This window comes from Somniosus microcephalus, unplaced genomic scaffold, assembly GCF_052327205.1.
Source record: "Somniosus microcephalus isolate GS21.2 unplaced genomic scaffold, FLI_Smic_1.0 scaffold768, whole genome shotgun sequence".
NCBI classification, from domain to species: Eukaryota; Metazoa; Chordata; class Chondrichthyes; order Squaliformes; family Somniosidae; genus Somniosus; species Somniosus microcephalus.
The window spans coordinates 15792-34441 of record NW_028225955.1 but is presented as its reverse complement, the minus strand read 5'-3'; the positions used below and the strand labels follow the sequence as shown (position 1 = coordinate 34441).

The 18650-nt window shown below is 45.3% G+C and overlaps 6 non-coding genes across 6 annotated transcripts; all 6 read right to left on the bottom strand.

Moving 5' to 3' along the window:
* Positions 1-1868: 1868 nt before the first annotated feature.
* Positions 1869-2032, bottom strand: LOC147081114 (U1 spliceosomal RNA). Its single transcript, XR_015076821.1, has one exon. It is a non-coding gene; the product is annotated as a U1 spliceosomal RNA (small nuclear RNA).
* A 2992-nt stretch (positions 2033-5024) lies between these two features.
* LOC147081113 (U1 spliceosomal RNA) lies at positions 5025-5187 on the bottom strand. Its single transcript, XR_015076848.1, has one exon. It is a non-coding gene; the product is annotated as a U1 spliceosomal RNA (small nuclear RNA).
* Positions 5188-8197: 3010 nt separating this feature from the next.
* LOC147081112 (U1 spliceosomal RNA) lies at positions 8198-8367 on the bottom strand. The gene has a single exon (XR_015076846.1). It is a non-coding gene; the product is annotated as a U1 spliceosomal RNA (small nuclear RNA).
* A 2991-nt stretch (positions 8368-11358) lies between these two features.
* Positions 11359-11528, bottom strand: LOC147081111 (U1 spliceosomal RNA). The gene has a single exon (XR_015076850.1). It is a non-coding gene; the product is annotated as a U1 spliceosomal RNA (small nuclear RNA).
* A 2992-nt stretch (positions 11529-14520) lies between these two features.
* LOC147081110 (U1 spliceosomal RNA) lies at positions 14521-14683 on the bottom strand. Its single transcript, XR_015076843.1, has one exon. It is a non-coding gene; the product is annotated as a U1 spliceosomal RNA (small nuclear RNA).
* Positions 14684-17694: 3011 nt separating this feature from the next.
* LOC147081109 (U1 spliceosomal RNA) lies at positions 17695-17864 on the bottom strand. Its single transcript, XR_015076849.1, has one exon. It is a non-coding gene; the product is annotated as a U1 spliceosomal RNA (small nuclear RNA).
* Positions 17865-18650: the final 786 nt, after the last annotated feature.

Genomic DNA, 18650 nt, shown 5'->3' with positions numbered 1-18650 from the left:
ACCGAGATGAGGAGGAATTTCTTCACTCAGAAGCTTGTGAACCTTTGGAGTTCTCTGCCCCAGAGGGCTGTGAATGCCGAGTCTTTGGGTATATTCAAGGCTGAGATTGATAGATTTTTGGACTCTAGGGTTATGGAGATCGAGCGGGAAAGTGGAGTTGAGGTCGATGACCGGCCATGATCTTATTGAATGGCGGAGCCGGCTCGAGGGGCCGCATGGCCTACTCCTGCTCTTATTTCTTATTTCTTAACCACATGCCGTCATCCACAAATAAAGAAGTAACAGAAAGGGTTACTTCTCCAAGAACTCTGCTGCCCGTATCCTAAGTCGCACCAAGTCCCATTTACCCATCACCCCCTGTGCTCGCTGACCTGCATTGGCTCATGGTCCAGCAACGCCTCGATTTTTAAATTCTCTTGTTTTCAAATCCCTCCACGGCATCGCCCCCCCCTTTCCCTGTAACCTCCTCCAGCCCTGCAACCAATGCACTCTTTAAAGCCGCGTGGAAACGCAGAGCGCTGCAGGTCCCGCGCATCCGGTGAGCCGGCTTTTGAATAGAAAAAACGTGCACGTGCTGAATTTTGAATGGGCCGCACAGCCCGTTGACGGGGCGTGCGGGCCAAAGAAACAAATTAGAGGGACCGTTGCCTACAACCCTCCGAGGTCATATAATAGAACGATTGCAGCACAGAGGGAGGCCATTCGGCCCGTCGAGCCCGTGCCGACTCTCTGCAAGAGCACTTCAGCTAGTCCCACCCCCCTGCCTTTTCCCCGTAGCCCTGCAAATTCTTTTCTTTCAGGTACTTACCCAATTCTCTTCTGAAAGCCACAATTGAATTTGTCTCCAGCACCCTTTCAAGCAGTGATTTCCAGATGCTAACCGCTCGCTGCGTAAGAACATTTTCCCTCATGTCGCCTTTGATCTCTGTGATCATGCAATTTGGGCGTCTTGCGTATCCCCTACTTTATTCGCTCCGCCGGTGGCGGGCGTGCTTTCAGCTGCCTAGGCCCTAAACTCTGGAATTCCCTCCCGAAACCTCTCCGCCTCTCTCTCTCTCCTCCTTTCAGACGCTCCTTAAAACCTACCTTTTCGAGCAAGCTTTTGGTCATCTGTCCTAATATCTCCTTGTGCGGCTGGGTGTCAAATTTAGTTTGATAACACTCCTGTGGAGTGCCTTGGGACGTTTCACTATGTTAAAGACGCTATATAAATACAAGATGATGAGTAAATAAGGATAAACTGTTTCCAGTGTCGGAAGGGTCAGTAACCAGGAGACACAGATTGAAGAAAATTTGCAAAAGAAGCAGAGGCGACAGTAGGATGTTTCCCCGCCTTCCCCACCCCAGCTCGAGGTGACCTAAGGTAAAAAGGTAATTTGGATAATATTTGAAGGTAAAATAATTGCAGGGCTTTGGTGAAAGAAGAGAGGAGTAGGATTAATTGGATAGCCCTTTGAAAGAGCCGGCAGAGACACGATGGGCCGAATGGCCTGGTTGTGTGCTGTATGATTGTTTCTGTAGTGAATAAGGTTGAACATTTTGCCAAAGTGCAGAGTTGGCATGCAGCTTTGAAACATTTTTTGCATGCGGTGTATAATTGTTGATTTTTTGTGGAAAATGTGTAATTTCTTAGTAGTAAGGATGAATATAACTGTGAGTGTAAAGATGAAATGAAATGTGAGCGTTAGGATGGGTTATGATGCGATTTGAATAGGCCATTATGCAGAGTTGTATTGTGTCACAGCTCCCTGTGTTGGGAATAAAGCGCAGTTAGAATTGAAAACAAAGCAAACGATATATATAACGGTATCTTTGACAGCTTACTTGAAAAGAGAATGCTGTTGAAATTCTATTTTTTATTGTAAAGCCAGGGGAGAGCGCGAACGCAGTCCCCCACTACCACAAATTTTGCAGTCGAGTATCCCGCATTTGGGGACATCGCAGGCGTCAGCACACCCGAAGTGCAATGGGCTAGCCTCGTCCTGGGAGAACCACCTTCTTGATCATGGTGTCTCCCCTGCCAGGTAAGTATGCTTTTCAGCTGCACACACTGCCTCGCCACATCATTCACTGCCTCTTACCGTCTCAACGACTCCTTTTTTAAAATCACAATGTCCCTTCATTCAGAAAGTGCTGCTGTTTTCTCATGTCGATTCTGCTAAAATATTGCAATATATAATGATATACCCTTTGACAAAACGCTGCAATAATACAGAGCCGGCCATGCATATTTGCATATTGCCCTTAAAAGGAAACGAACGCTCCCTCAGTAACTGTCCTTCAGGCCACGGAAAGTTTTCTGGAAATAAATCTCTCCTTATATTTATTGCATCTGAAGTAAATGTTTGTCATATCTTCATATGAACAATAATTCGGAATCTGATGTCTTTGAAAAAGCAATTTTCAAGTTTTGCCCATAAAGACCGATAAGAGACATAGTGAGGTTCTGGCCCATCAAGTCTTCATCACTTGTCACATTCACTCACTGTGGTTGAAATATTTCACCAACAAACCCACCTTCATTTCTTTAAGCGGGTTTCACATTTTTTGTCTTATAATAGTCCTGTGAAGGGCCTTGGGACGTTTTTACTACGTTAAAGACGCTATATAAAGACAAGTTGTTGTTGGTGTTGTTGTTGTTTTTGTTTGCAATCTTTCTCACTCTTTTCAGTATGATCATTGTCCTCATAGTGAGTAAATGATATAAGGAAAAGCCACATTAAGAGCTTAAACGCGGAGCTGGGAATTAAATGTTCCTTAATGTTGTTATATGTAAGGGAGACACTGGAAATATTGAGGTACTCGAGCCAACGGTGCAGCAATCCTAACTTCCTCCAGCATGGTCAGTGCTTCCAGTAAGACTTTCTCCTGTTCCGTTTCAGTCATGCCGTAAATCAAAATGATGTCCTGTGGCAGGGAATATCACCAGGACCTTCTAAGAACCGTGGCATTTTCCTTTGCAAACAACATGAGAGGGCTGTCCTACGATGAGAGATTGTGTAGAATGGGCCTATACTCTCGGCAGTTTAGAAGAATGAGAGGTGATCTCATTGAAGGGGGTTGGCAGGGTAGATACTGAGAGGTTGTTTCCCCTGGCTGGAGTGTCTAGAACTAGGGGGCATAGTCTCAGGATAAGGGGTAGGCCATTTAAGACCGAGATGAGGAGGAATTTCTTCACTCAGAAGCTTGTGAACCTTTGGAGTTCTCTGCCCCAGAGGGCTGTGAATGCCGAGTCTTTGGGTATATTCAAGGCTGAGATTGATAGATTTTTGGACTCTAGGGTTATGGAGATCGAGCGGGAAAGTGGAGTTGAGGTCGATGACCGGCCATGATCTTATTGAATGGCGGAGCCGGCTCGAGGGGCCGCATGGCCTACTCCTGCTCTTATTTCTTATTTCTTAACCACATGCCGTCATCCACAAATAAAGAAGTAACAGAAAGGGTTACTTCTCCAAGAACTCTGCTGCCCGTATCCTAAGTCGCACCAAGTCCCATTTACCCATCACCCCCTGTGCTCGCTGACCTGCATTGGCTCATGGTCCAGCAACGCCTCGATTTTTAAATTCTCTTGTTTTCAAATCCCTCCACGGCATCGCCCCCCCCTTTCCCTGTAACCTCCTCCAGCCCTGCAACCAATGCACTCTTTAAAGCCGCGTGGAAACGCAGAGCGCTGCAGGTCCCGCGCATCCGGTGAGCCGGCTTTTGAATAGAAAAAACGTGCACGTGCTGAATTTTGAATGGGCCGCACAGCCCGTTGACGGGGCGTGCGGGCCAAAGAAACAAATTAGAGGGACCGTTGCCTACAACCCTCCGAGGTCATATAATAGAACGATTGCAGCACAGAGGGAGGCCATTCGGCCCGTCGAGCCCGTGCCGACTCTCTGCAAGAGCACTTCAGCTAGTCCCACCCCCCTGCCTTTTCCCCGTAGCCCTGCAAATTCTTTTCTTTCAGGTACTTACCCAATTCTCTTCTGAAAGCCACAATTGAATTTGTCTCCAGCACCCTTTCAAGCAGTGATTTCCAGATGCTAACCGCTCGCTGCGTAAGAACATTTTCCCTCATGTCGCCTTTGATCTCTGTGATCATGCAATTTGGGCGTCTTGCGTATCCCCTACTTTATTCGCTCCGCCGGTGGCGGGCGTGCTTTCAGCTGCCTAGGCCCTAAACTCTGGAATTCCCTCCCGAAACCTCTCCGCCTCTCTCTCTCTCCTCCTTTCAGACGCTCCTTAAAACCTACCTTTTCGAGCAAGCTTTTGGTCATCTGTCCTAATATCTCCTTGTGCGGCTGGGTGTCAAATTTAGTTTGATAACACTCCTGTGGAGTGCCTTGGGACGTTTCACTATGTTAAAGACGCTATATAAATACAAGATGATGAGTAAATAAGGATAAACTGTTTCCAGTGTCGGAAGGGTCAGTAACCAGGAGACACAGATTGAAGAAAATTTGCAAAAGAAGCAGAGGCGACAGTAGGATGTTTCCCCGCCTTCCCCACCCCAGCTCGAGGTGACCTAAGGTAAAAAGGTAATTTGGATAATATTTGAAGGTAAAATAATTGCAGGGCTTTGGTGAAAGAAGAGAGGAGTAGGATTAATTGGATAGCCCTTTGAAAGAGCCGGCAGAGACACGATGGGCCGAATGGCCTGGTTGTGTGCTGTATGATTGTTTCTGTAGTGAATAAGGTTGAACATTTTGCCAAAGTGCAGAGTTGGCATGCAGCTTTGAAACATTTTTTGTATGCGGTGTATAATTGTTGATTTTTTGTGGAAAATGTGTAATTTCTTAGTAGTAAGGATGAATATAACTGTGAGTGTAAAGATGAAATGAAATGTGAGCGTTAGGATGGGTTATGATGCGATTTGAATAGGCCATTATGCAGAGTTGTATTGTGTCACAGCTCCCTGTGTTGGGAATAAAGCGCAGTTAGAATTGAAAACAAAGCAAACGATATATATAACGGTATATATATTTGACAGCTTAGTTGAAAAGAGAATGCTGTTGAAATTCTATTTTTTATTGTAAAGCCAGGGGAGAGCGCGAACGCAGTCCCCCACTACCACAAATTTTGCAGTCGAGTATCCCGCATTTGGGGACATCGCAGGCGTCAGCACACCCGAAGTGCAATGGGCTAGCCTCGTCCTGGCAAACCACCTTCTTGATCATGGTGTCTCCCCTGCCAAGTAAGTATGCTTTCCAACTGCACACACTGCCTCGCCACATCATTCACTGCCTCTTACCGTCTCAACGACTCCTTTTTTAAAATCACAATGTCCCTTCATTCAGAAAGTGCTGCTGTTTTCTCATGTCGATTCTGCTAAAATATTGCAATATATAATGATATACCCTTTGACAAAACGCTGCAATAATACAGAGCCGGCCATGCATATTTGCATATTGCCCTTAAAAGGAAACGAACGCTCCCTCAGTAACTGTCCTTCAGGCCACGGAAAGTTTTCTGGAAATAAATCTCTCCTTATATTTATTGCATCTGAAGTAAATGTTTGTCATATCTTCATATGAACAATAATTCGGAATCTGATGTCTTTGAAAAAGCAATTTTCAAGTTTTGCCCATAAAGACCGATAAGAGACATAGTGAGGTTCTGGCCCATCAAGTCTTCATCACTTGTCACATTCACTCACTGTGGTTGAAATATTTCACCAACAAACCCACCTTCATTTCTTTAAGCGGGTTTCACATTTTTTGTCTTATAATAGTCCTGTGAAGGGCCTTGGGACGTTTTTACTACGTTAAAGACGCTATATAAAGACAAGTTGTTGTTGGTGTTGTTGTTGTTTTTGTTTGCAATCTTTCTCACTCTTTTCAGTATGATCATTGTCCTCATAGTGAGTAAATGATATAAGGAAAAGCCACATTAAGAGCTTAAACGCGGAGCTGGGAATTAAATGTTCCTTAATGTTGTTATATGTAAGGGAGACACTGGAAATATTGAGGTACTCGAGCCAACGGTGCAGCAATCCTAACTTCCTCCAGCATGGTCAGTGCTTCCAGTAAGACTTTCTCCTGTTCCGTTTCAGTCATGCCGTAAATCAAAATGATGTCCTGTGGCAGGGAATATCACCAGGACCTTCTAAGAACCGTGGCATTTTCCTTTGCAAACAACATGAGAGGGCTGTCCTACGATGAGAGATTGTGTAGAATGGGCCTATACTCTCGGCAGTTTAGAAGAATGAGAGGTGATCTCATTGAAACATGCAAGATTCTGAAGGGGGTTGGCAGGGTAGATACTGAGAGGTTGTTTCCCCTGGCTGGAGTGTCTAGAACTAGGGGGCATAGTCTCAGGATAAGGGGTAGGCCATTTAAGACCGAGATGAGGAGGAATTTCTTCACTCAGAAGCTTGTGAACCTTTGGAGTTCTCTGCCCCAGAGGGCTGTGAATGCCGAGTCTTTGGGTATATTCAAGGCTGAGATTGATAGATTTTTGGACTCTAGGGTTATGGAGATCGAGCGGGAAAGTGGAGTTGAGGTCGATGACCGGCCATGATCTTATTGAATGGCGGAGCCGGCTCGAGGGGCCGCATGGCCTACTCCTGCTCTTATTTCTTATTTCTTAACCACATGCCGTCATCCACAAATAAAGAAGTAACAGAAAGGGTTACTTCTCCAAGAACTCTGCTGCCCGTATCCTAAGTCGCACCAAGTCCCATTTACCCATCACCCCCTGTGCTCGCTGACCTGCATTGGCTCATGGTCCAGCAACGCCTCGATTTTTAAATTCTCTTGTTTTCAAATCCCTCCACGGCATCGCCCCCCCCCCCTTTCCCTGTAACCTCCTCCAGCCCTGCAACCAATGCACTCTTTAAAGCCGCGTGGAAACGCAGAGCGCTGCAGGTCCCGCGCATCCGGTGAGCCGGCTTTTGAATAGAAAAAACGTGCACGTGCTGAATTTTGAATGGGCCGCACAGCCCGTTGACGGGGCGTGCGGGCCAAAGAAACAAATTAGAGGGACCGTTGCCTACAACCCTCCGAGGTCATATAATAGAACGATTGCAGCACAGAGGGAGGCCATTCGGCCCGTCGAGCCCGTGCCGACTCTCTGCAAGAGCACTTCAGCTAGTCCCACCCCCCTGCCTTTTCCCCGTAGCCCTGCAAATTCTTTTCTTTCAGGTACTTACCCAATTCTCTTCTGAAAGCCACAATTGAATTTGTCTCCAGCACCCTTTCAAGCAGTGATTTCCAGATGCTAACCGCTCGCTGCGTAAGAACATTTTCCCTCATGTCGCCTTTGATCTCTGTGATCATGCAATTTGGGCGTCTTGCGTATCCCCTACTTTATTCGCTCCGCCGGTGGCGGGCGTGCTTTCAGCTGCCTAGGCCCTAAACTCTGGAATTCCCTCCCGAAACCTCTCCGCCTCTCTCTCTCTCCTCCTTTCAGACGCTCCTTAAAACCTACCTTTTCGAGCAAGCTTTTGGTCATCTGTCCTAATATCTCCTTGTGCGGCTGGGTGTCAAATTTAGTTTGCTAACACTCCTGTGGAGTGCCTTGGGACGTTTCACTATGTTAAAGACGCTATATAAATACAAGATGATGAGTAAATAAGGATAAACTGTTTCCAGTGTCGGAAGGGTCAGTAACCAGGAGACACAGATTGAAGAAAATTTGCAAAAGAAGCAGAGGCGACAGTAGGATGTTTCCCCGCCTTCCCCACCCCAGCTCGAGGTGACCTAAGGTAAAAAGGTAATTTGGATAATATTTGAAGGTAAAATAATTGCAGGGCTTTGGTGAAAGAAGAGAGGAGTAGGATTAATTGGATAGCCCTTTGAAAGAGCCGGCAGAGACACGATGGGCCGAATGGCCTGGTTGTGTGCTGTATGATTGTTTCTGTAGTGAATAAGGTTGAACATTTTGCCAAAGTGCAGAGTTGGCATGCAGCTTTGAAACATTTTTTGTATGCGGTGTATAATTGTTGATTTTTTGTGGAAAATGTGTAATTTCTTAGTAGTAAGGATGAATATAACTGTGAGTGTAAAGATGAAATGAAATGTGAGCGTTAGGATGGGTTATGATGCGATTTGAATAGGCCATTATGCAGAGTTGTATTGTGTCACAGCTCCCTGTGTTGGGAATAAAGCGGTTAGAATTGAAAACAAAGCAAACGATATATATAACGGTATATATATTTGACAGCTTAGTTGAAAAGAGAATGCTGTTGAAATTCTATTTTTTATTGTAAAGCCAGGGGAGAGCGCGAACGCAGTCCCCCACTACCACAAATTTTGCAGTCGAGTATCCCGCATTTGGGGACATCGCAGGCGTCAGCACACCCGAAGTGCAATGGGCTAGCCTCGTCCTGGGAGAACCACCTTCTTGATCTTGATCATGGTCTCTCCCCTGCCAGGTAAGTATACTTTCCAACTGCACACACTGCCTCGCCACATCATTCACTGCCTCTTACCGTCTCAACGACTCCTTTTTTAAAATCACAATGTCCCTTCATTCAGAAAGTGCTGCTGTTTTCTCATGTCGATTCTGCTAAAATATTGCAATATATAATGATATACCCTTTGACAAAACGCTGCAATAATACAGAGCCGGCCATGCATATTTGCATATTGCCCTTAAAAGGAAACGAACGCTCCCTCAGTAACTGTCCTTCAGGCCACGGAAAGTTTTCTGGAAATAAATCTCTCCTTATATTTATTGCATCTGAAGTAAATGTTTGTCATATCTTCATATGAACAATAATTCGGAATCTGATGTCTTTGAAAAAGCAATTTTCAAGTTTTGCCCATAAAGACCGATAAGAGACATAGTGAGGTTCTGGCCCATCAAGTCTTCATCACTTGTCACATTCACTCACTGTGGTTGAAATATTTCACCAACAAACCCACCTTCATTTCTTTAAGCGGGTTTCACATTTTTTGTCTTATAATAGTCCTGTGAAGGGCCTTGGGACGTTTTTACTACGTTAAAGACGCTATATAAAGACAAGTTGTTGTTGGTGTTGTTGTTGTTTTTGTTTGCAATCTTTCTCACTCTTTTCAGTATGATCATTGTCCTCATAGTGAGTAAATGATATAAGGAAAAGCCACATTAAGAGCTTAAACGCGGAGCTGGGAATTAAATGTTCCTTAATGTTGTTATATGTAAGGGAGACACTGGAAATATTGAGGTACTCGAGCCAACGGTGCAGCAATCCTAACTTCCTCCAGCATGGTCAGTGCTTCCAGTAAGACTTTCTCCTGTTCCGTTTCAGTCATGCCGTAAATCAAAATGATGTCCTGTGGCAGGGAATATCACCAGGACCTTCTAAGAACCGTGGCATTTTCCTTTGCAAACAACATGAGAGGGCTGTCCTACGATGAGAGATTGTGTAGAATGGGCCTATACTCTCGGCAGTTTAGAAGAATGAGAGGTGATCTCATTGAAGGGGGTTGGCAGGGTAGATACTGAGAGGTTGTTTCCCCTGGCTGGAGTGTCTAGAACTAGGGGGCATAGTCTCAGGATAAGGGGTAGGCCATTTAAGACCGAGATGAGGAGGAATTTCTTCACTCAGAAGGTTGTGAACCTTTGGAGTTCTCTGCCCCAGAGGGCTGTGAATGCCGAGTCTTTGGGTATATTCAAGGCTGAGATTGATAGATTTTTGGACTCTAGGGTTATGGAGATCGAGCGGGAAAGTGGAGTTGAGGTCGATGACCGGCCATGATCTTATTGAATGGCGGAGCCGGCTCGAGGGGCCGCATGGCCTACTCCTGCTCTTATTTCTTATTTCTTAACCACATGCCGTCATCCACAAATAAAGAAGTAACAGAAAGGGTTACTTCTCCAAGAACTCTGCTGCCCGTATCCTAAGTCGCACCAAGTCCCATTTACCCATCACCCCCTGTGCTCGCTGACCTGCATTGGCTCATGGTCCAGCAACGCCTCGATTTTTAAATTCTCTTGTTTTCAAATCCCTCCACGGCATCGCCCCCCCCCTTTCCCTGTAACCTCCTCCAGCCCTGCAACCAATGCACTCTTTAAAGCCGCGTGGAAACGCAGAGCGCTGCAGGTCCCGCGCATCCGGTGAGCCGGCTTTTGAATAGAAAAAACGTGCACGTGCTGAATTTTGAATGGGCCGCACAGCCCGTTGACGGGGCGTGCGGGCCAAAGAAACAAATTAGAGGGACCGTTGCCTACAACCCTCCGAGGTCATATAATAGAACGATTGCAGCACAGAGGGAGGCCATTCGGCCCGTCGAGCCCGTGCCGACTCTCTGCAAGAGCACTTCAGCTAGTCCCACCCCCCTGCCTTTTCCCCGTAGCCCTGCAAATTCTTTTCTTTCAGGTACTTACCCAATTCTCTTCTGAAAGCCACAATTGAATTTGTCTCCAGCACCCTTTCAAGCAGTGATTTCCAGATGCTAACCGCTCGCTGCGTAAGAACATTTTCCCTCATGTCGCCTTTGATCTCTGTGATCATGCAATTTGGGCGTCTTGCGTATCCCCTACTTTATTCGCTCCGCCGGTGGCGGGCGTGCTTTCAGCTGCCTAGGCCCTAAACTCTGGAATTCCCTCCCGAAACCTCTCCGCCTCTCTCTCTCTCCTCCTTTCAGACGCTCCTTAAAACCTACCTTTTCGAGCAAGCTTTTGGTCATCTGTCCTAATATCTCCTTGTGCGGCTGGGTGTCAAATTTAGTTTGCTAACACTCCTGTGGAGTGCCTTGGGACGTTTCACTATGTTAAAGACGCTATATAAATACAAGATGATGAGTAAATAAGGATAAACTGTTTCCAGTGTCGGAAGGGTCAGTAACCAGGAGACACAGATTGAAGAAAATTTGCAAAAGAAGCAGAGGCGACAGTAGGATGTTTCCCCGCCTTCCCCACCCCAGCTCGAGGTGACCTAAGGTAAAAAGGTAATTTGGATAATATTTGAAGGTAAAATAATTGCAGGGCTTTGGTGAAAGAAGAGAGGAGTAGGATTAATTGGATAGCCCTTTGAAAGAGCCGGCAGAGACACGATGGGCCGAATGGCCTGGTTGTGTGCTGTATGATTGTTTCTGTAGTGAATAAGGTTGAACATTTTGCCAAAGTGCAGAGTTGGCATGCAGCTTTGAAACATTTTTTGTATGCGGTGTATAATTGTTGATTTTTTGTGGAAAATGTGTAATTTCTTAGTAGTAAGGATGAATATAACTGTGAGTGTAAAGATGAAATGAAATGTGAGCGTTAGGATGGGTTATGATGCGATTTGAATAGGCCATTATGCAGAGTTGTATTGTGTCACAGCTCCCTGTGTTGGGAATAAAGCGGTTAGAATTGAAAACAAAGCAAACGATATATATAACGGTATATATATTTGACAGCTTAGTTGAAAAGAGAATGCTGTTGAAATTCTATTTTTTATTGTAAAGCCAGGGGAGAGCGCGAACGCAGTCCCCCACTACCACAAATTTTGCAGTCGAGTATCCCGCATTTGGGGACATCGCAGGCGTCAGCACACCCGAAGTGCAATAGGCTAGCCTCGTCCTGGGAGAACCACCTTCTTGATCTTGATCATGGTCTCTCCCCTGCCAGGTAAGTATACTTTCCAACTGCACACACTGCCTCGCCACATCATTCACTGCCTCTTACCGTCTCAACGACTCCTTTTTTAAAATCACAATGTCCCTTCATTCAGAAAGTGCTGCTGTTTTCTCATGTCGATTCTGCTAAAATATTGCAATATATAATGATATACCCTTTGACAAAACGCTGCAATAATACAGAGCCGGCCATGCATATTTGCATATTGCCCTTAAAAGGAAACGAACGCTCCCTCAGTAACTGTCCTTCAGGCCACGGAAAGTTTTCTGGAAATAAATCTCTCCTTATATTTATTGCATCTGAAGTAAATGTTTGTCATATCTTCATATGAACAATAATTCGGAATCTGATGTCTTTGAAAAAGCAATTTTCAAGTTTTGCCCATAAAGACCGATAAGAGACATAGTGAGGTTCTGGCCCATCAAGTCTTCATCACTTGTCACATTCACTCACTGTGGTTGAAATATTTCACCAACAAACCCACCTTCATTTCTTTAAGCGGGTTTCACATTTTTTGTCTTATAATAGTCCTGTGAAGGGCCTTGGGACGTTTTTACTACGTTAAAGACGCTATATAAAGACAAGTTGTTGTTGGTGTTGTTGTTGTTTTTGTTTGCAATCTTTCTCACTCTTTTCAGTATGATCATTGTCCTCATAGTGAGTAAATGATATAAGGAAAAGCCACATTAAGAGCTTAAACGCGGAGCTGGGAATTAAATGTTCCTTAATGTTGTTATATGTAAGGGAGACACTGGAAATATTGAGGTACTCGAGCCAACGGTGCAGCAATCCTAACTTCCTCCAGCATGGTCAGTGCTTCCAGTAAGACTTTCTCCTGTTCCGTTTCAGTCATGCCGTAAATCAAAATGATGTCCTGTGGCAGGGAATATCACCAGGACCTTCTAAGAACCGTCGCATTTTCCTTTGCAAACAACATGAGAGGGCTGTCCTACGATGAGAGATTGTGTAGAATGGGCCTATACTCTCGGCAGTTTAGAAGAATGAGAGGTGATCTCATTGAAGGGGGTTGGCAGGGTAGATACTGAGAGGTTGTTTCCCCTGGCTGGAGTGTCTAGAACTAGGGGGCATAGTCTCAGGATAAGGGGTAGGCCATTTAAGACCGAGATGAGGAGGAATTTCTTCACTCAGAAGGTTGTGAACCTTTGGAGTTCTCTGCCCCAGAGGGCTGTGAATGCCGAGTCTTTGGGTATATTCAAGGCTGAGATTGATAGATTTTTGGACTCTAGGGTTATGGAGATCGAGCGGGAAAGTGGAGTTGAGGTCGATGACCGGCCATGATCTTATTGAATGGCGGAGCCGGCTCGAGGGGCCGCATGGCCTACTCCTGCTCTTATTTCTTATTTCTTAACCACATGCCGTCATCCACAAATAAAGAAGTAACAGAAAGGGTTACTTCTCCAAGAACTCTGCTGCCCGTATCCTAAGTCGCACCAAGTCCCATTTACCCATCACCCCCTGTGCTCGCTGACCTGCATTGGCTCATGGTCCAGCAACGCCTCGATTTTTAAATTCTCTTGTTTTCAAATCCCTCCACGGCATCGCCCCCCCCTTTCCCTGTAACCTCCTCCAGCCCTGCAACCAATGCACTCTTTAAAGCCGCGTGGAAACGCAGAGCGCTGCAGGTCCCGCGCATCCGGTGAGCCGGCTTTTGAATAGAAAAAACGTGCACGTGCTGAATTTTGAATGGGCCGCACAGCCCGTTGACGGGGCGTGCGGGCCAAAGAAACAAATTAGAGGGACCGTTGCCTACAACCCTCCGAGGTCATATAATAGAACGATTGCAGCACAGAGGGAGGCCATTCGGCCCGTCGAGCCCGTGCCGACTCTCTGCAAGAGCACTTCAGCTAGTCCCACCCCCCTGCCTTTTCCCCGTAGCCCTGCAAATTCTTTTCTTTCAGGTACTTACCCAATTCTCTTCTGAAAGCCACAATTGAATTTGTCTCCAGCACCCTTTCAAGCAGTGATTTCCAGATGCTAACCGCTCGCTGCGTAAGAACATTTTCCCTCATGTCGCCTTTGATCTCTGTGATCATGCAATTTGGGCGTCTTGCGTATCCCCTACTTTATTCGCTCCGCCGGTGGCGGGCGTGCTTTCAGCTGCCTAGGCCCTAAACTCTGGAATTCCCTCCCGAAACCTCTCCGCCTCTCTCTCTCTCCTCCTTTCAGACGCTCCTTAAAACCTACCTTTTCGAGCAAGCTTTTGGTCATCTGTCCTAATATCTCCTTGTGCGGCTGGGTGTCAAATTTAGTTTGATAACACTCCTGTGGAGTGCCTTGGGACGTTTCACTATGTTAAAGACGCTATATAAATACAAGATGATGAGTAAATAAGGATAAACTGTTTCCAGTGTCGGAAGGGTCAGTAACCAGGAGACACAGATTGAAGAAAATTTGCAAAAGAAGCAGAGGCGACAGTAGGATGTTTCCCCGCCTTCCCCACCCCAGCTCGAGGTGACCTAAGGTAAAAAGGTAATTTGGATAATATTTGAAGGTAAAATAATTGCAGGGCTTTGGTGAAAGAAGAGAGGAGTAGGATTAATTGGATAGCCCTTTGAAAGAGCCGGCAGAGACACGATGGGCCGAATGGCCTGGTTGTGTGCTGTATGATTGTTTCTGTAGTGAATAAGGTTGAACATTTTGCCAAAGTGCAGAGTTGGCATGCAGCTTTGAAACATTTTTTGTATGCGGTGTATAATTGTTGATTTTTTGTGGAAAATGTGTAATTTCTTAGTAGTAAGGATGAATATAACTGTGAGTGTAAAGATGAAATGAAATGTGAGCGTTAGGATGGGTTATGATGCGATTTGAATAGGCCATTATGCAGAGTTGTATTGTGTCACAGCTCCCTGTGTTGGGAATAAAGCGCAGTTAGAATTGAAAACAAAGCAAACGATATATATAACGGTATATATATTTGACAGCTTAGTTGAAAAGAGAATGCTGTTGAAATTCTATTTTTTATTGTAAAGCCAGGGGAGAGCGCGAACGCAGTCCCCCACTACCACAAATTTTGCAGTCGAGTATCCCGCATTTGGGGACATCGCAGGCGTCAGCACACCCGAAGTGCAATGGGCTAGCCTCGTCCTGGCAAACCACCTTCTTGATCATGGTCTCTCCCCTGCCAGGTAAGTATGCTTTCCAACTGCACACACTGCCTCGCCACATCATTCACTGCCTCTTACCGTCTCAACGACTCCTTTTTTAAAATCACAATGTCCCTTCATTCAGAAAGTGCTGCTGTTTTCTCATGTCGATTCTGCTAAAATATTGCAATATATAATGATATACCCTTTGACAAAACGCTGCAATAATACAGAGCCGGCCATGCATATTTGCATATTGCCCTTAAAAGGAAACGAACGCTCCCTCAGTAACTGTCCTTCAGGCCACGGAAAGTTTTCTGGAAATAAATCTCTCCTTATATTTATTGCATCTGAAGTAAATGTTTGTCATATCTTCATATGAACAATAATTCGGAATCTGATGTCTTTGAAAAAGCAATTTTCAAGTTTTGCCCATAAAGACCGATAAGAGACATAGTGAGGTTCTGGCCCATCAAGTCTTCATCACTTGTCACATTCACTCACTGTGGTTGAAATATTTCACCAACAAACCCACCTTCATTTCTTTAAGCGGGTTTCACATTTTTTGTCTTATAATAGTCCTGTGAAGGGCCTTGGGACGTTTTTACTACGTTAAAGACGCTATATAAAGACAAGTTGTTGTTGGTGTTGTTGTTGTTTTTGTTTGCAATCTTTCTCACTCTTTTCAGTATGATCATTGTCCTCATAGTGAGTAAATGATATAAGGAAAAGCCACATTAAGAGCTTAAACGCGGAGCTGGGAATTAAATGTTCCTTAATGTTGTTATATGTAAGGGAGACACTGGAAATATTGAGGTACTCGAGCCAACGGTGCAGCAATCCTAACTTCCTCCAGCATGGTCAGTGCTTCCAGTAAGACTTTCTCCTGTTCCGTTTCAGTCATGCCGTAAATCAAAATGATGTCCTGTGGCAGGGAATATCACCAGGACCTTCTAAGAACCGTGGCATTTTCCTTTGCAAACAACATGAGAGGGCTGTCCTACGATGAGAGATTGTGTAGAATGGGCCTATACTCTCGGCAGTTTAGAAGAATGAGAGGTGATCTCATTGAAACATGCAAGATTCTGAAGGGGGTTGGCAGGGTAGATACTGAGAGGTTGTTTCCCCTGGCTGGAGTGTCTAGAACTAGGGGGCATAGTCTCAGGATAAGGGGTAGGCCATTTAAGACCGAGATGAGGAGGAATTTCTTCACTCAGAAGCTTGTGAACCTTTGGAGTTCTCTGCCCCAGAGGGCTGTGAATGCCGAGTCTTTGGGTATATTCAAGGCTGAGATTGATAGATTTTTGGACTCTAGGGTTATGGAGATCGAGCGGGAAAGTGGAGTTGAGGTCGATGACCGGCCATGATCTTATTGAATGGCGGAGCCGGCTCGAGGGGCCGCATGGCCTACTCCTGCTCTTATTTCTTATTTCTTAACCACATGCCGTCATCCACAAATAAAGAAGTAACAGAAAGGGTTACTTCTCCAAGAACTCTGCTGCCCGTATCCTAAGTCGCACCAAGTCCCATTTACCCATCACCCCCTGTGCTCGCTGACCTGCATTGGCTCATGGTCCAGCAACGCCTCGATTTTTAAATTCTCTTGTTTTCAAATCCCTCCACGGCATCGCCCCCCCCCCCCTTTCCCTGTAACCTCCTCCAGCCCTGCAACCAATGCACTCTTTAAAGCCGCGTGGAAACGCAGAGCGCTGCAGGTCCCGCGCATCCGGTGAGCCGGCTTTTGAATAGAAAAAACGTGCACGTGCTGAATTTTGAATGGGCCGCACAGCCCGTTGACGGGGCGTGCGGGCCAAAGAAACAAATTAGAGGGACCGTTGCCTACAACCCTCCGAGGTCATATAATAGAACGATTGCAGCACAGAGGGAGGCCATTCGGCCCGTCGAGCCCGTGCCGACTCTCTGCAAGAGCACTTCAGCTAGTCCCACCCCCCTGCCTTTTCCCCGTAGCCCTGCAAATTCTTTTCTTTCAGGTACTTACCCAATTCTCTTCTGAAAGCCACAATTGAATTTGTCTCCAGCACCCTTTCAAGCAGTGATTTCCAGATGCTAACCGCTCGCTGCGTAAGAACATTTTCCCTCATGTCGCCTTTGATCTCTGTGATCATGCAATTTGGGCGTCTTGCGTATCCCCTACTTTATTCGCTCCGCCGGTGGCGGGCGTGCTTTCAGCTGCCTAGGCCCTAAACTCTGGAATTCCCTCCCGAAACCTCTCCGCCTCTCTCTCTCTCCTCCTTTCAGACGCTCCTTAAAACCTACCTTTTCGAGCAAGCTTTTGGTCATCTGTCCTAATATCTCCTTGTGCGGCTGGGTGTCAAATTTAGTTTGCTAACACTCCTGTGGAGTGCCTTGGGACGTTTCACTATGTTAAAGACGCTATATAAATACAAGATGATGAGTAAATAAGGATAAACTGTTTCCAGTGTCGGAAGGGTCAGTAACCAGGAGTCACAGATTGAAGAAAATTTGCAAAAGAAGCAGAGGCGACAGTAGGATGTTTCCCCGCCTTCCCCACCCCAGCTCGAGGTGACCTAAGGTAAAAAGGTAATTTGGATAATATTTGAAGGTAAAATAATTGCAGGGCTTTGGTGAAAGAAGAGAGGAGTAGGATTAATTGGATAGCCCTTTGAAAGAGCCGGCAGAGACACGATGGGCCGAATGGCCTGGTTGTGTGCTGTATGATTGTTTCTGTAGTGAATAAGGTTGAACATTTTGCCAAAGTGCAGAGTTGGCATGCAGCTTTGAAACATTTTTTGTATGCGGTGTATAATTGTTGATTTTTTGTGGAAAATGTGTAATTTCTTAGTAGTAAGGATGAATATAACTGTGAGTGTAAAGATGAAATGAAATGTGAGCGTTAGGATGGGTTATGATGCGATTTGAATAGGCCATTATGCAGAGTTGTATTGTGTCACAGCTCCCTGTGTTGGGAATAAAGCGGTTAGAATTGAAAACAAAGCAAACGATATATATAACGGTATATATATTTGACAGCTTAGTTGAAAAGAGAATGCTGTTGAAATTCTATTTTTTATTGTAAAGCCAGGGGAGAGCGCGAACGCAGTCCCCCACTACCACAAATTTTGCAGTCGAGTATCCCGCATTTGGGGACATCGCAGGCGTCAGCACACCCGAAGTACAATGGGCTAGCCTCGTCCTGGGAGAACCACCTTCTTGATCTTGATCATGGTCTCTCCCCTGCCAGGTAAGTATACTTTCCAACTGCACACACTGCCTCGCCACATCATTCACTGCCTCTTACCGTCTCAACGACTCCTTTTTTAAAATCACAATGTCCCTTCATTCAGAAAGTGCTGCTGTTTTCTCATGTCGATTCTGCTAAAATATTGCAATATATAATGATATACCCTTTGACAAAACGCTGCAATAATACAGAGCCGGCCATGCATATTTGCATATTGCCCTTAAAAGGAAACGAACGCTCCCTCAGTAACTGTCCTTCAGGCCACGGAAAGTTTTCTGGAAATAAATCTCTCCTTATATTTATTGCATCTGAAGTAAATGTTTGTCATATCTTCATATGAACAATAATTCGGAATCTGATGTCTTTGAAAAAGCAATTTTCAAGTTTTGCCCATAAAGACCGATAAGAGACATAGTGAGGTTCTGGCCCATCAAGTCTTCATCACTTGTCACATTCACTCACTGTGGTTGAAATATTTCACCAACAAACCCACCTTCATTTCTTTAAGCGGGTTTCACATTTTTTGTCTTATAATAGTCCTGTGAAGGGCCTTGGGACGTTTTTACTACGTTAAAGACGCTATATAAAGACAAGTTGTTGTTGGTGTTGTTGTTGTTTTTGTTTGCAATCTTTCTCACTCTTTTCAGTATGATCATTGTCCTCATAGTGAGTAAATGATATAAGGAAAAGCCACATTAAGAGCTTAAACGCGGAGCTGGGAATTAAATGTTCCTTAATGTTGTTATATGTAAGGGAGACACTGGAAATATTGAGGTACTCGAGCCAACGGTGCA